This window comes from Delphinapterus leucas, chromosome 11 (genome assembly GCF_059928025.1).
Source record: "Delphinapterus leucas isolate spDelLeu-1000000601 "Yukka" chromosome 11, BTC_Dleu_Yukka2, whole genome shotgun sequence".
Lineage (NCBI taxonomy): Eukaryota > Metazoa > Chordata > Mammalia > Artiodactyla > Monodontidae > Delphinapterus > Delphinapterus leucas.
The window spans coordinates 24,396,868-24,412,075 of record NC_143139.1 but is presented as its reverse complement, the minus strand read 5'-3'; the positions used below and the strand labels follow the sequence as shown (position 1 = coordinate 24,412,075).

The 15,208-nt window shown below is 42.2% G+C and overlaps 1 protein-coding gene across 2 annotated transcripts in view; it reads right to left on the bottom strand.

Moving 5' to 3' along the window:
• The window catches only part of FAR2 (fatty acyl-CoA reductase 2), a 139,539-nt gene extending 131,821 nt beyond the window's left edge, over positions 1 to 7,718 (bottom strand). For both annotated transcript variants that reach the window (XM_089920452.1, XM_022577866.2), the window contains exon 1: positions 7,259 to 7,718. The gene's annotated coding sequence lies outside the window, so the exon portion shown is untranslated. The remainder of the gene's footprint in view (positions 1 to 7,258) is intronic.
• Between the last annotated feature and the right edge of the window lie 7,490 nt (positions 7,719 to 15,208).

Here is a 15,208-nt window from a genome sequence, read left to right as displayed (position 1 = left end):
AATGGACTTGAGGACACGGGGAGGGGAGTGGGAAGCTGGGGCGAAGTGAGAGAAGCACCGACATATACACACTACCAAATATAAAACAGATAGCTAGTGGGAAGCAGCCGCATAGCACAGGGGGATCAGCTCGGTGCTTTGAGATGACCTAGATGGGTGGGATAGGGAGGGTGGGAAGGAGGCTCAAGAAGGAGGGGATATGGGTATATATGTATGCATATGGCTGATTCACTTTGTTGTACAAAAGAAACTAACACAGCATTTTGAAGCAATGATACCCCAATAAAGATGTATAAAAATAATTAGTAAATAAATAAAATAGGCATGGGGTGGGGATGACGAAAAATATATTTGTCACCCCAAACTTAAGACTGTCACCCTTAAACCATCACTCTTCACAAAAAGGATGCATTAATAAAAAACAGATTTGCTTTATTGAAATAAAATTCAGAGGTGACTACTCACAGAAGATCCATGCTTAGAGGTAGCAGACTTCAACAGCTAAGTAATATTGGTGTTAATTACCCCCTCTACCTCTTAGACGCTGGGTATGTTTATCTGAGGCCCCATCCTTTACATATGAATTCAAATGTTTGAATAACTTTCAAAAGCTATCACCTGCAAGAATGTCTTCTGCACCTCACATTGGCAGCTAACACTAGCTACACTACTCATCCACAATAAATGGCATTGTCATGACTCCGATGGTAATAACATTTGAGGAGCTTCTAGACTGTCAATTTACCTATTTGTATTTCTACCTTGACATGGACTGAATGTTTCCGTCCTCCCAAAATGTGTATGTTGAAATCTAGTCTCCAATGTGATGGTGTATGGAGGTGGGGCCTCTGGGAGGTGATTAGGTCATAAGGGCAGATCCCTTGTGAATGGGATTAGTGCCCTTATAAAAGAGACTCCTGAGAATCCCCTTGCTCCTTCCACCATGTGAAGTTACAATGGAAAGAAGGACATCTATGAACCAGGAAGTGGTTCTCACCAGACAGCACATCTGCTGGTGCCTTCATCTTCGACTAGCAGCCTCTAGAACAGTAAGAAATAAATTTTTGTTGTCTATAAGCCACCCAGTCTATGGTACTTTGTTATAGCAGCCTGAACTAAGACTACCCCTAATAAATAAAACAAATCTATTAAAATTATCTATGGCCAGTGAGTTTAGTAGCCTAGAGCAGGGGCCAGCAAACATTTTAACGGGCCAGATGGTAAATATATTAGGCTTTGCAAATCACAACTACTCATTACGTGGAGTACCAAAGCAGCCATAGACAATAGGACGAATAGGTGCACGGCACTGGCTGATTTCCAATAAAACTTCACTCATGGATACTGAAATTTGAATTTCATATAATTTTCATTTGCCAGAGAACATTATTCTTCTTTTGATTTTTTTCAACCACTTAAAAATATAAGCACTATTCCTAGCCCAAGAGATATACAAAAATAGGCAGGATTCAGATTTAGCCCTCAGGCCATAGTTTGCTAACCCCTAAGCTAGAGCACCAGGTGGATGAAGCCGTGGCCAGAGTCCATAGCTGTTTGAACTTGTCTCTTCTGCTCTGCTCTGCTGGTTATTCTTTGGTCATAAATCACACTTCTGCCTCGATCCCACCACCACGCAGATGCGCTGGGGACCAGTAAAGAAGATGTATGAGATTCAGTGCAAAATCATTGCTCCTACAGACGTCCTATGTATTCGCACTGTGTTGTCCTGCCGGGGATATACTGTGAACATCAAATAAGGCTCAGACCTCCCATGGGACACAAAAGGTCCTGTGAAATCTTCCCCATTGTCTATGCTTCAGCTTTCTCACGTGTACATCTAGACTTGACAGAATGTACCTCCGAGAGGTCCTGCATAGCCTTGCCAGGGAAGTAGAAGTTAAAATTTTTTAAAAATTGTTTTTAGTCAGACTGCAGACCTTGCTTGTGAATATCTCTTCATCTATTATCCATATGTTAGAATTGTTTTCATCATCAACTCAGAACTTATTAACAGAGTCAGTTCAATTCCGGTCTTCTGCTTCCTTCCAACTAAGCAGTAGCATGAAAGACATGAGAGAAGCTGATGGTTAATAGACAGCTGTGGATGTTAAAAGGTTTAATCTATTAATATAGGGCAGCATTTCCCAAAGCGTGTTATGCTGAATGCTGACTCTGTTAGATGTTCTGCCAAAAAAAGCATTTCAAGGTCAAGTAAGTTTAGAAAATGCAGCATAAAATATCTCTTCTTTCTTGATGATTCTTAAAGTGCATTATCAGTATGTTAAAGGCTTTGAGGATTCCCACAATAAGACTGCTTAACTAGGTTAAATTAAGTGTTTCTCAAGCTTATGTGATGAGGGAAGTTTTTTTTCCTTCACTTGACTGTTATTAATATCCCGAGAAACTAATGGTCCACAGACTGCATTTTGGGACACTGATACAGACAAGGTGGAAGAATGGAAAGCTTCTAAGCAGGGGAGTAACTTATGTTATAGATCAATCATTTTGGTGGGGATCAGACTTTTCTCTCCGGGTTTTCGTCATTTTAGGAGATTACCCCATGTGCCATCAGTGTGCTCAAGTCAGAAAGACAGAAGTCATATTTGTTTTGGTGGTAACCTCTTAAAAATTATAAAGTTCGTGCACAGTTCATTAATAATCTCAACAGTAGAAATGATAATATGAAACGCATATTATCTTCTGCTCTCTCACCTCTATCCCAACAGCCTGGCACACTTTCCAGAGATACCAGGCAGCGTTATCAGTTTCCATGTCACTTTTCAGCTCTTCTGTGGCAACTCTAAATCTTATGCATTGGGAGGCTATGGTTTTGGATTATAAACATACAGCAGTATCTACCGGAGGAATTTATTATCACACTTCTTTGCTTAGCCACTTCTCATCGCCGATCTATCACCAAGGTCTATCAATTCTACTTCTGAAATGCACTTCAAGTCTGCCCACTTCTCTCCATCTTGCCTGTCCGCACCATCACCAGCTCTGTCCTACTTCCAACCCCTGATCCCGCTCGTCCATTCTCCTAATTGCAGCCACAAAGGTCTTAAAATTTAAATTAGTCTCTGGCTTCAAAGTCTTCAAAAGCTTCTCATTAAAATAAAATTCAGAATTTTATCAAGATCTGTGAGGATCTACATGACTAGGCTCCTGCCTAGCCACCCCCCAACACACACACACACACACACACAGACACACACACACACACACACAGACGTCCAGCCTCTCAGCAACTCCCTCACCAAAAACACGTGCCTTCTTTCTGTTCCTTGAACACTTCCAGGTTTTTCCTTTCTTTACAGTCTTCCTACTTGCTATTTCCTCTGCCCAGATTGCTTTTCCCTCCATTCTTTTTTTTTCTTTTTGCCAAGTTAATCCCTATGCTTCCTTCAAGTATCAATTTAAATCTTTCTTTGTCAGAGACCTTCACAAACCACCAAATCTGAGTCAACCCCTGGTTTTTTCATTGCACCTGTTATTCTCCATGCTACTTCCAAAATTTTCTTATTATATGTTTATTTTTTAAATGCCTGTAAGATCCAAAAGGATAGGAGACACATCTGCTTTATTCCACACTAAATGCAGAAAAATTGACATTGTGTCTGATCACAGAATGGGCTTAATAATTATGTATTACACGACTGAAGCTAACCAGTGGAAAGTTCTCTTCGTTTTATCTCCTGCCTTTTCCTTACATGAAACTTTAGTTCCATCCAGATTTTCATCTTTTGCACAATTATCACCCAGAAGGTTCATTCATTCATTTCTATTAGGAGTGGAATTTTAAGGCCATCTTATGTAACTCTCCTCTTAAGCTTCTCTAACCATTTCAGTTTATTTTATTCTCTTCTTGGGAACTCATTGCACTTATTTTCTGTACCATTCATTTGGTGCCTAATCTTATATTGCCTCTTAACAATGTATCTGTTATGTTAATTAACACCTTATATTTACATATTCCGTCTTGCCAACGATGTCATAAATCTATCGAGTACAGGACTTGGTACTTCATACCCTAAAGTTCACAGCACGCCTCTGCGCAGAGTGCTGCATGAAAGGAGTCTCCATCCACCTTCTCTGGTGCCCCTATTTTAAGACTTTGATACGGAAGTTTGACCCATTTCCTTTTACTCTATTTTCTTCCTCAACCCTTCCGGGTGTGTTGCCATCATACTGGGAATGAAAGCTGTGGAAAGGATAAGTTCTGAGGTCAGAGAGAAGCAATAAAGGGAGGAGTGTGGGGAAAGAGAACAGGCCCAGGGTTTATAAGTTCCTCCCCCAATGGTACAGAAGGTGAAGACAACTTGGTAGGGGACTAGGTGTACTTTATATTGCCAAGTATCTCCCAGAATATTTAAAAGAGTGCCTTGCTCAAGATTTTGAAAGTATGAATATTTAAAAGTTAAATGAGGCAAAAAGGATACCTTCTCAAAAATTTCAATCAATGACTCAGTTTTTCATTGTTCAATTTTGGATGAATTCCATCGAAACATCAATTTAATTCAGGAAGTATTTTTGGGATCCAGGAAGGTATTCTGTACTTTTAGTTGCCAGTTCCAGTCTTGACCAAATAAAGGCTTTTAGGGAATATTTAAAATACCACAAACCATAGCTACTTTTTGTTTTATTTTTTATCCCACCAAAATATAAGGGTTATAAAGGTGCTGCAACCCTTTTAATGTACTTAACCAGCCTTCCTCAAGCTACTTCTGAAACATGGATTAGAAAAGTTAAGCCTGTAACAATACTGTCTTTGTTAGTATAGTACTCTTCAAGGTAAGTCGACAGTTTTACAATTATTAGCTCTTTTTACCTACCTGTCTTCACAATGACTCTTTAAGGTGAATAGAGTAGTAGATATTGTCTGTTATCTTTATTTTCTCAATGAGGAAATTGGGCGTAGAAGGACTTAATGACAGAAGCATGCAGCAGCTAACTTTCCATTTGTGTCAGAGAATTCACCTGCAGTGTAGGATGGCTGAGACAGGGTTGTTATTCAGGAAGTGACAGAACAGGCTTGTGAACCTGGCCTCAGGACTGGCTACAGAATTTGCAGGGTCTAGTGTAAAATGAAAATTCGGAGCTCCTTGTTTGAAAATTACTAAGACAGCTGAAAGTGACAGCAGAACATTAAACCAAGTGCAGGGCCCTTTTCCAAGTATTGGGCCCTGTGAGCTGGCCCTGCCTGAGGCCTCTGAACCTCTAACATCTGGGTGATTAAGTATCAGGGAGGCTGTGAGCGCCTGAAATTGTAGGCAGAATTCTGTTAATATGTATATGCTTCTTTTTCATATTCCATAGCTTTCATCAGATCCTTAAGTGGTCTGTTAACAAAATAAAGCATTAAGAATGCTTCTTCAAGAGTAATAAATGTTCTCAAAGAGACCAAACACAGAGTCACAAGAGACTGGCAGGGATAGCAGGTGCATGTTCCCTCAGAGACTATTTGTACATGCGTGAGTTTTCATGGGTGCACAAGTATTAATGCAAAGACAAAGAATTCTTAAGGCTGCCCAGATGTTGTCAGAAAGAAATAACATCTGAATGTACCTTCAGAAGATAGGAAAGGGAATGGTGAGACATTCAAGATGATGACGTTCTTCACAAACCCCAAAGTGATATACCCAAGTAGGAGCTATTTTATTTATTTTTACTCCCTTACAGGAAGCTTCTCCCTCTTCTTCTGTAATTAGATGTCACGCTCCCTCTTTTAAGTTAAGGAGAAATGTAAGATTTACCAACTCGTGCTGATTTATATCAATTTTATAGATAATTATAACCCAACGTTAGAAATAGGAGTAAAGTAGGAATTTGTTAACAAAGCAGGTTCAGAAGATGCCCTCAGAAACAGGGAAAGAGTGCTCTGAAGACCTGCATCCCGAGAAATACTACGGAAGAAATGCTGCAACTCTTGAGTCTGGCTGGTAAAACCCCATCGCCATCTCCTAGAAGTCTCACACACAAACATCCCTAATAGCGGATTTTGCTGAAAGCCCTGCTCCTTCAGTCTGAGTGGCTGCCTTAAAATTTTATTTAGTCTCTTTGCCCTTTTAGACTAAATATGCTCCTCAGCCAAATCTCCAACTCATATGAATGGGGATACAGAGAGATGGGTAATTGAAACAGCAGGGAAATTCTCAAATATCCACTTGCACAGAGTGTCAAACTTCTCTTGATGCAGCCTCTAACAAGTAGAAAAGCACGATTCACTTGAGTTTCCTGGTCAGTCTGCTGTCCCCACTCTTGTCCCTGTTCATGGCACAATGGGACAATCTACATGATTCAACCGGCCGCCGAAGCTCTGGCAGGTCCAGAGAGAACCTTGGTTGCTCACAGCTGGTAACTTATCCTTTGAAGAATAAGTTTTCATAATTCTACTCATTCCACCAGGTGAAAAGTAGGAAGTTTCTAGGATGAAGTCGGTCATTAATTCTTTTAACTAAATGGAATTGCCCCGTGGGTAATCGCCAGGGGTGCCAGCAGCCTTCCCTCAAGCCATCTACACCAGTTGGAATCTGGTACCTGCTCCCCTGCTACCTCCAAGACGCCCAGGCCCCTCAGTAAGAGGTGGAAAACTTCGGACGGGGACAGACCCCACCCCGGCCGCCCCGGGGCCGCTCCGGCCCTTTTCAGCCTGGGACTCGGTACCCGGCGAGGCCCGGGTGGGAGGGTCCGGTCGTGCACGGCCCGGGATGGGACTAGGGGCCGGAAAGCGCGCCCCGACAGTCCAGGGCTTAGGGAGGGCGGCCACCGCTCCCCACGTGGCCCTGCTCGCTCCTGGAACAGCCCCGGGGGCCGAGGAGGCCTCTGCCAGACCCGGCCGGCGCCTCTGTTTCCCCGGGCCCGCGGCCGCGGCGCGGCTCCCAAGTTAGCCCAGTCTGCCCGTTCTCGACACGCGCGCCCTTCCCGCCCCCGCGTGCCCCACCTTGGCGGACGATGCCGGCGCCCAGCGCGCCTAAGCCGCGGCCGGATGGCTGAGGGCGGCCGGGGGCAGCTCCGGGGCAGAGCCGAGGAAACCGCGCGTCTCCCCGCCGGGGCCCGAGCCCACCCTGCAGCGGGGCCCCGCGGCTGCCTCGCCCTCTCTGCAGACCCCGCCGGGGCCCGAGCCCACCCTGCCGCGGGGCCCCGCTGCTGCCTCGTCCTCTCTGCAGACCCCGCCGAGCCCTGCCTCCCGGCCACCCCGGCCGGCTCCTCGCCGCCGGAGTCGTGGGCGCTCGCGCGGCCCGGCTGCGACCCTGAGTACCTGCTCCTCCGGCGCGGGGCGGGCTCAACTAGTGGTCCTCTAAATCCCGGGCCTTCCCCGGGGCTCCGGGAAGTGCTCCGGCCACGAGGAAGCTGCTCTTGTCTTTCGGCTCCCAAACGTGACACTCTATATATCCGGCTCGGAGACTGGGTGTGGGGCGGGAGGAAACCACCCTCCCTCCGACCTTCCCCTCGGCCGCCGCGGCCTCGGCGTCGGGTGCGGAGCTGGCGGCGGCCTCTGCCCGGGGCGGGAGGAGGGCGAGGGGCTGGCGAGGGCCCTACAGGCCGCGAGGGGACCGCATCGTGGGCAGGGTGGCCGTCCGCGCAGGCCTGCCCCGCAGCTTCCATTCATTCAGCTCGGAGCAGATCCACTCGCTATTACTCGCGGCTTGGAGTTTTTCCCCCATTAAAAAAAAAAAATCGGTGGGTGAGGGGTAAGGGAACAGGAAAGGCGCCCCTCTCTGGTCTGGAAAAGGAGAGCTCCTACACCTTGAGAGAAAGAGAGAGAGAAAGAGAGAGAGAGAGAGAGAGAGAGAGAGAGAGAGAGTTGGGGGGCAGGGGGAGACAGAGGGTCAGAGGTTCTACCGTGAACGCTTGGAGGACACACCTTTCCCCACCCACCCTAGCAGAAAAGGCAGCCAAAAATCCGAGTTTACTCAGCTCGTCCGTACTGCACGCCCAGTGGGAGGGATGCTCTGGTGCCTGCTCCAGACTGCGGAGGCGCCTGGCAATGACCGACCAGGGCAGTGTCTTTTTAAAAATCCAGGAGGGGCCGGAGGCGCGGTTTATTCATGTCCAGGGTGTGGAGGGCAGAAATCAGGCTCTGTCTGCGTCAGGTGGGAGTGGGTAGGTGGATAGGAAACTAGAAAGGATCAGAGATGCGGCTGCAAGAATGCAGCCGGCCAGCTTTGCTCATCAGAGCTTCTCATCAGATTAAAAAACAAACAAAAAACAGGCAAACAAACAACAACAACAAAAAAAACGTTTTGTTTATAAGCCTGGTAGCTTAGCTTTGGGGGGATTTGCTTTGGTCACTGTTACATTTTAAACGGGAAAACTGGACCGTCGTCAGGGAAGACTTGTAGAGGGACAGGGAGGCACGTGAGTGGAGCTGTCACAGTCTTCAGCCAGGACGTGCTGAAAACGGCCAACGCCCAACCTCATTTCTTGGACAAGGTGGAAGGTAAATTCCCAAATAAACATGCTATGTTAAGAAAAGCTAAAACAGGAACATTGCCCTATAAGTTGTCTTCATTCTCCTCATTACAACAATCGACATACAAAGAAATAAAATTTAATTCATGCAAGTTGGAGTTAATACGAGCCATTTTTTGCATTAAAAAAAAATTCACACCCATCTTGAATTCTCTTCTATTGGACTGTCTTCAATTGAATGTATTAAGCAAAGTGTAGCCTAAAGTTACGGTGGCTAATTTTCTCTGGTGATTTTACCTGAAAGCAAGAGAGACAGAAAAAGTTAGGACCACATAAATATACTCTTCGTTATCGCTCCTCCCACTCAAGAATAAGTCTGAATGTGTTCCCCAAACAACGTGTACTGAAATGATACTGTCAAATGGTGGTGAGATTGAAATCACTGCTATGTGATGAGTGTTGAAATCACTTATCACATAGCGGAAAAGGTAAATTGTTACAACTCTTGTTGCAACAAGTTTCCAAGGCTTAAAATGTTGAGTCACTCAAAAATATTTTTATTGTTCTGAATCTTTTGGGGTTTTTTTTTGTGGTACGCGGGCCTCTCACCACTGTGGCCCCTCCCATTGCGGAGCACAGGCTCCGGATGCGCAGGCCCAGTGGCCATGGCTCATGGGCCCAGACGCTCCACGGCACGTGGGATCCTCCCGGACCGGCGCATGAACCCGCGCCCCCCGCATCGGCAGGCGGACTCTCAACCACTGCGCCACCAGGGAAGGCCGTTCTGAATATTTTGATATAGGATTCTTATTTCTTAGAATATATCCAAAGAAAGTAATTCACAAAAGAGAAATGTCGTATGGACAAAGTTCATGTTTATTACAACACTATTTATAAAGTAGAAAATAGAAAACATATTTTCAGTGGAGTGTTGAAAAATAAAATGCAACATTATTATAGGCTACAAAACCATAATTTTATTTTCACCATTTAAAGTAATATTTATGTATGGATAGTGTATTCATTTGCTGGGACTGCCTTATCAAAGTACACAGACTGGGTGACTTAAACAGAAATTTATTATCTCACAGTTCTGGAGGCCAGAAGTCCAAGATCAAAGTGTTGGCAGGATTCTTCCTCTGAAGGCTGTGAGGGAGAATCAGTTTCATGCCTCCTACCTAGCTTCTAGTGGTTTGCTGGCAATTTTTTTTTTTTGGTTTTTCTTACCTTCAAGAAGTATAACCCTGATCATTAGTCATATCAGATTAGGGCTCACCCTAGTGGCCTCATCTGAATTTATGACATTTGCAATAGTCCTATTTCCATATAAGGTCACATTCTGAGGTACTGAGGGTTAGGACTGCAGCATATGAATTTGGGGAGGGGGGATGTGGAGAAAGGCACAAATCAACCCATAAACGTATAATAGCAAAAAGAGGCAGTGTAGTTGTTACCGAGTCCAAGCTCATACTACTCACGCCGAGACAGGCCAATAAATCGAGAGAGGAGTTGGTGGGGAAAGGAACAGTGACTTTATTTGGAAAGCTGGCAGACCAAGAAGATGGTGGACTTGTGTCCCAAATAACCATCTTGCCTGAGTAAGAATGCAGGCCTCTCTTATACTAAAAGGGGAGGGAGTAAAGTCAGTCATTTCCTGGTTCCAGTCAGCCTCCAGAGGAGATGTGTTAATTTCATTCTTCCTGCAGTCATTCAAAGGTGGGCCTGGTCAGGATGTTTTCTGTGAGCCAGACAAAGTTATTTTAGCTTAATGCTCATTACCTGGAGGTAGGGTTCCCAGAGATGGACCATTATGTATAATTTATACTTATAGACAACATCCCTTTAGTGATTAACTTGTAATAGAATACAAAGTTTCTTCCCTATTACATAGTGGGTTGAATGGTGGCTCCCAAAAGATACGTCCTGGTGCAAATCCGTGGAACCTATGAATGTTACTTGATTTGGATGAAAGAGTCTCTTTATATGCAATGAAGTTAAAGGTCTTCAGAGGAGATCTTCCTGGATTATCCAGGTGGGCCTTAAATCTAATGGCAATTGCCTTTGGTAAGAGAAAGGCAGAGGGAGATTTGAGACATGTACATATTGGTTAAAGTGATTTGAAGAAAAGGCAGAAATTGGAGCAAAGTGGCAAAAAAGAAAAAGAAAAACAAACAGCCAAAAAAACCCAGGAAAGCCAAGAGGAGCAGACGACCCGCCAGAAGCTGGTAGAGAAGGAAGGATTCTCGTCTAGAGCCTCCAAAGGTTGAGGAGCATGGCTTTAACCTTGAGATCAGACTTCTAACCTCCAGAGCTGTGAGTGTATAAAATCCTGTTGCTTAAGCCACCCAGTAATTTATTATTACAGCCTTAGGAAACCAAATCAGGCAGTTTGGGTTGGCATTCTATGTATTTACTTTTTGGTTTTTTCTTGAAAGAGTGATAAATGATTCAAAACCATTTCAAGTGAGTACTTTACTAGAAATCTTAAAATTCTCATCCACTTTTGAAGGGATGGGCAGAAGACATGCTGAAGATTTTATCGTTTTGCAAAATAAACTCTCCAATAGGCACAAATGCTGATAAAACTGCAAAGGGCTCTGATCCTGTCAAACGGGTAAGGTGGTTCTTCATCCTCACACATGGTGTACATGTGACTCTTGTCGAGACAAATTCAGCTCCATGCCAATTTGATTAGAGAATAGTCTCCAGGGTTGGGTTGTATCTTAAAACCATGGTTGCTCATGGTCAATATTGAGAAATAGATTATTATAATTACTGACCTCTACTTTGAAAGTCTTCTCTCCCTCACTATTGCTCAGTGACTTACCCTTTTATTCAACCCTGTAAAATAAATGTTTCTGTCAATCTGCCTAGAAGTTTTTCAGTTAATATGCAAAGTACTTTTAAATATGCCATATCTAAAATAATATGTCAGATCATTCTAACGACACCTTAAATTTGGAGATTGTGAATACACTCAGTGCTCCCAAGGAGTGTTGTCATTGCCCAGTGCTGCTGAAACAAACCCTGTTTCTGTTGACTGAGAGGAGAATCGTAAACATATAATGTTCTAGAACTCAAAAGCTCGTCCTTTGGGCCCACTATCTTACTTGATAGTGGTGAAGATAGACTTTATGTCTTGCCTAAGGTCACTGAATTAGTTTTCTGTTGTTGCATAACCAATTACTATAACCTTAGTGTTTTAAAACAATACCTATTTATTATTATCAAGTTCTATAGGTCAGTCATCAGATATGGCGTAATGGGTCCTTTCCTCAGGGTTTCACAAGGCTAAAATCATAAAGTCAGCCCAGGCTCTGATCTCACCTGTGGCTTGGGGTCCTCTTCTGAGCTCTTTCTTGTTTGTTAGCAGGATTTAGTTCCTTGCAGCTATAGGACTCAGGGCTTCATACTCTTATTGACTGTTGGCCAGAGTTTGCTTCCAGCTCCTACAGGCCATCCTCCGGTGGGTGCTAACCATGTGTACTCCCACAGCATGGTTGTTTGCTTTTTTAAAGTCAGCAGAAGAAAATACTTCTTTCTCTCTTCAAATCTCTGACCCTTTTTAAGGGCTGCAACCGAATTATATGAGGGCCAGCTAGGATTAACTCAAAATCAACCGATTTGGTACCTTCACTTTCTTCATATAACATAATCACAGGAGTGGAAACCACCATAGGCACAGTTCCGCCGCCTCAGGGGAAACGGATTATCCAGAGTATCTAAACTCGAATGCGTGGTCTTGGGGCCGTCTTAGAATTCTGCCCATCTTAGTAACTCAGATGGTAGGAACAGCAGCAGCAGAGCGTTGTTTCCTACCCTATTGAGCTTCTTTTGTATAAGAAAAATTGCTTCTTATTATCTGGCCGTTTTATGAGGCAGCTAGATATGGATTTTTACAGAATTTTTTCTTGTCTTCTTTTTCCTTATGGAGATATACAGGTCTTTAAAAGTTATATGGCTTCTTTATTGCCAATTGTGAAAGTGTAACAGGTGAAGACTAAACTCACATATTCTGATTCCAAATGTAGTATATTCAAGTGCTTTCTCAAACCCTGGGTCATAACATCCAGAGTCTTTTGAGAATTCTTTTGAGAACTCTATTGTGAGAATGCAATACGGTTACAGCTGAATGAACTAAAAGAATATCCTCTCTATTGACTATTACGCAGACATTAAAAAGAATAACTTAAAGCTATGCCAGTTGAATTGCACTACTTTCCAAGAGGTTTAGTTTATGAAGAAAGTAACATGGTGAAAAACATGTATAATATGATCTTGTTCATATTAATCAATGTGAAATACCTGAATATGTATGTGTATACATAGATATATAGGTCTACAAAAGCTTGGAGAAAAATATGGAAGGATACATACTAGGTTATTAACATGTTCCCTTGGTTGGTGAAGGAGAGGCACTAATGTAGGTGGGGGAAGTGAGCGGGAGGAGTACCAGGCAAAGATGGAAAAAGAAAAAGAAAGACTAAAATAAAAATTAAGGTATCATATGTTCACATCTATGTATTTATTTAAATTATATTAAAACAGTTTTAATTTAAAAAATGCTAAGAGTCATCATGCCATCCCAACAAGTAAAAAGCTAAACAAAGTGAAGAATAAATAATTATTTTTAGGTTTGTCAGAGAAATGAAGTCACAGGGCAAACTGCTGCTACCAAAACTGGAGAAACAGACAAGTAGATGCAGAAAATCACAACTGACAGGAGCAGAAACCCATAGCAGAAACCTTCAAGTTATCAGTGTCACAGTAAAAAAAAAACCCCTGAACTGTAATAGATGAATCGCTGGAGCCTCAGTGTGGACAACTTTGAGAGTTACAAACTCCAGGGGGACAGAGTAATGGGGCTGGAGTGGGGCACACGTTTTTGAGTTTTACTTCCAGGTCTTCTACAATGTCCTCACAGTGAAAAATCCCCGGGTACTTCCATCAGAAGGGGAAAAGGAGCCATTTGAAATAAGCCAGAACATTCTGTTCTTAACAAGGCTTGCCGTCAAGAAAAACTATTTTACTAGATCCTAACCTGTTGGAGTTTTATCAGAGCCCAACATAACTGCAGAAAGGGAAACACCTGACTCCAGCCCTCTCTGCCATCTCATTCCATCTAAGGGAGGAAAACCAAGAAGAACATTTGAAGTTCACAGCCCAGGGGCATAGGCTCACCAAAAGACTGAGACATAATCGTAGGACTATACAATGCTTCCCTTCTTCCTAACCATTACATTACTAAATGCCTATTTATTGTAGTTACTTTTACCCAGCACTCATATCAGCTTTCAACAACAACAAAATTACAATGTATAGTAAAGGCAAAAATCACATTTTGAAGACACTGAACAAGTATCAGAATAGGAGTCAGACATGGCAGGCATGTTGAAATTATCAGACCAATAATTTCTTAAAAACTGTAATTAAGATGCTATGGATTTTAGTGGAAAAAGTGGACAATATGCAAGAACAGATGGATAATATAAGCAGAGAGATGTAAATTCTAAGAATGAATAAAGAGTGAATGCTAGAGATCAAAAACATTGTAGCAGAAATGAAGAATGCCTTTTGGGTTCATTCATAGACTGGGCATCACTGAGGAAAGAATCTCTGAACTTGAGGGTATGACAATAGAAACTTCCAAAGTTGAAAAACAAAGAGAAAAAAGACAGAAAAAAATGAACAGAATATCAAAAGCTTGTGGGACAATTACAAAAGATATATGCATAATGAGAATACCAGAAGAAAAAGAAAGAGAGAAAGAAACAGAGCAATATTTGAAGCAATAATCATTGAGACTTTACCAAATTCATTTTAGACACCAAACCACAGATCCAGAAATCTCAGAAAAACAAGAGGGATAAATGAAAAACACAAAAATAAAAAACAAAAACTACAAAACCCAACCCAAAAACCCACACCAATCTACAAATATACACCTAGGCATTTCATATTCAAACTTCAGAAAATCAAAGATAAAGAAAAAAATCATGAAAGAAGTCAGAGTAAAAAAAAACACCTTACCTATAGAGGAACAAAAATCAGAATTACACTGAACTTCTCCTCAGAAAATGTGCAAACAAGAGAAGCATGAAGTGAAATATTTAGTGTTGAGAGAAAAAAAATACCAACAACCTAGAATTCTGTACCATGTAAAATTACCCTTCAAAAGTGAAGGAGAAATAAAGACTTTCTCAGACAAATTAAATTTGAGGGAATTTGTTGCCATTAGAACTGCCTTGCAAAAATGTTGAAAGAAGTTCTTCAGAGAGAAAGAAAATAACACAGGTCAGAAATTTGGATCTTTGTAGGGAAAGGAAGAGTACCAGTGAATGAATAATTGAAAGTAAAACAAAATCTTTTATTTTTCATATTCTTAATTGATCTAAAAGATTATTCAAAATAATAGTAACAATATACTTGATTATATGTGCTTGCATTAACTATGTATATCTATGTATACATGTAGATGAATGACAGAAATGATACAAGATTTGGAAGGGAGGGAAATTTTGTTATATTTTCGGAATATTTTGTTATTAAAAGGGAATATTTTGTTATTATAAGGTACTTATGTTACCTGTGAAGTGGTATAGTGTTATTTGAAAGTGAACTTGGATCAGTTGTAAATGTATCTTCCAAACTCTAGGGCAATCCTTAAAAAAGTAAAAAAGGAAAGTATGATTTCTATGATAAGAAATGAGAGAAAAATGGAAACATATAAAATGCTTAATTAAAACCACGAGGGCGGAGAGTAAGACACGGAGATCACCTTCCTCCCCACAAATAC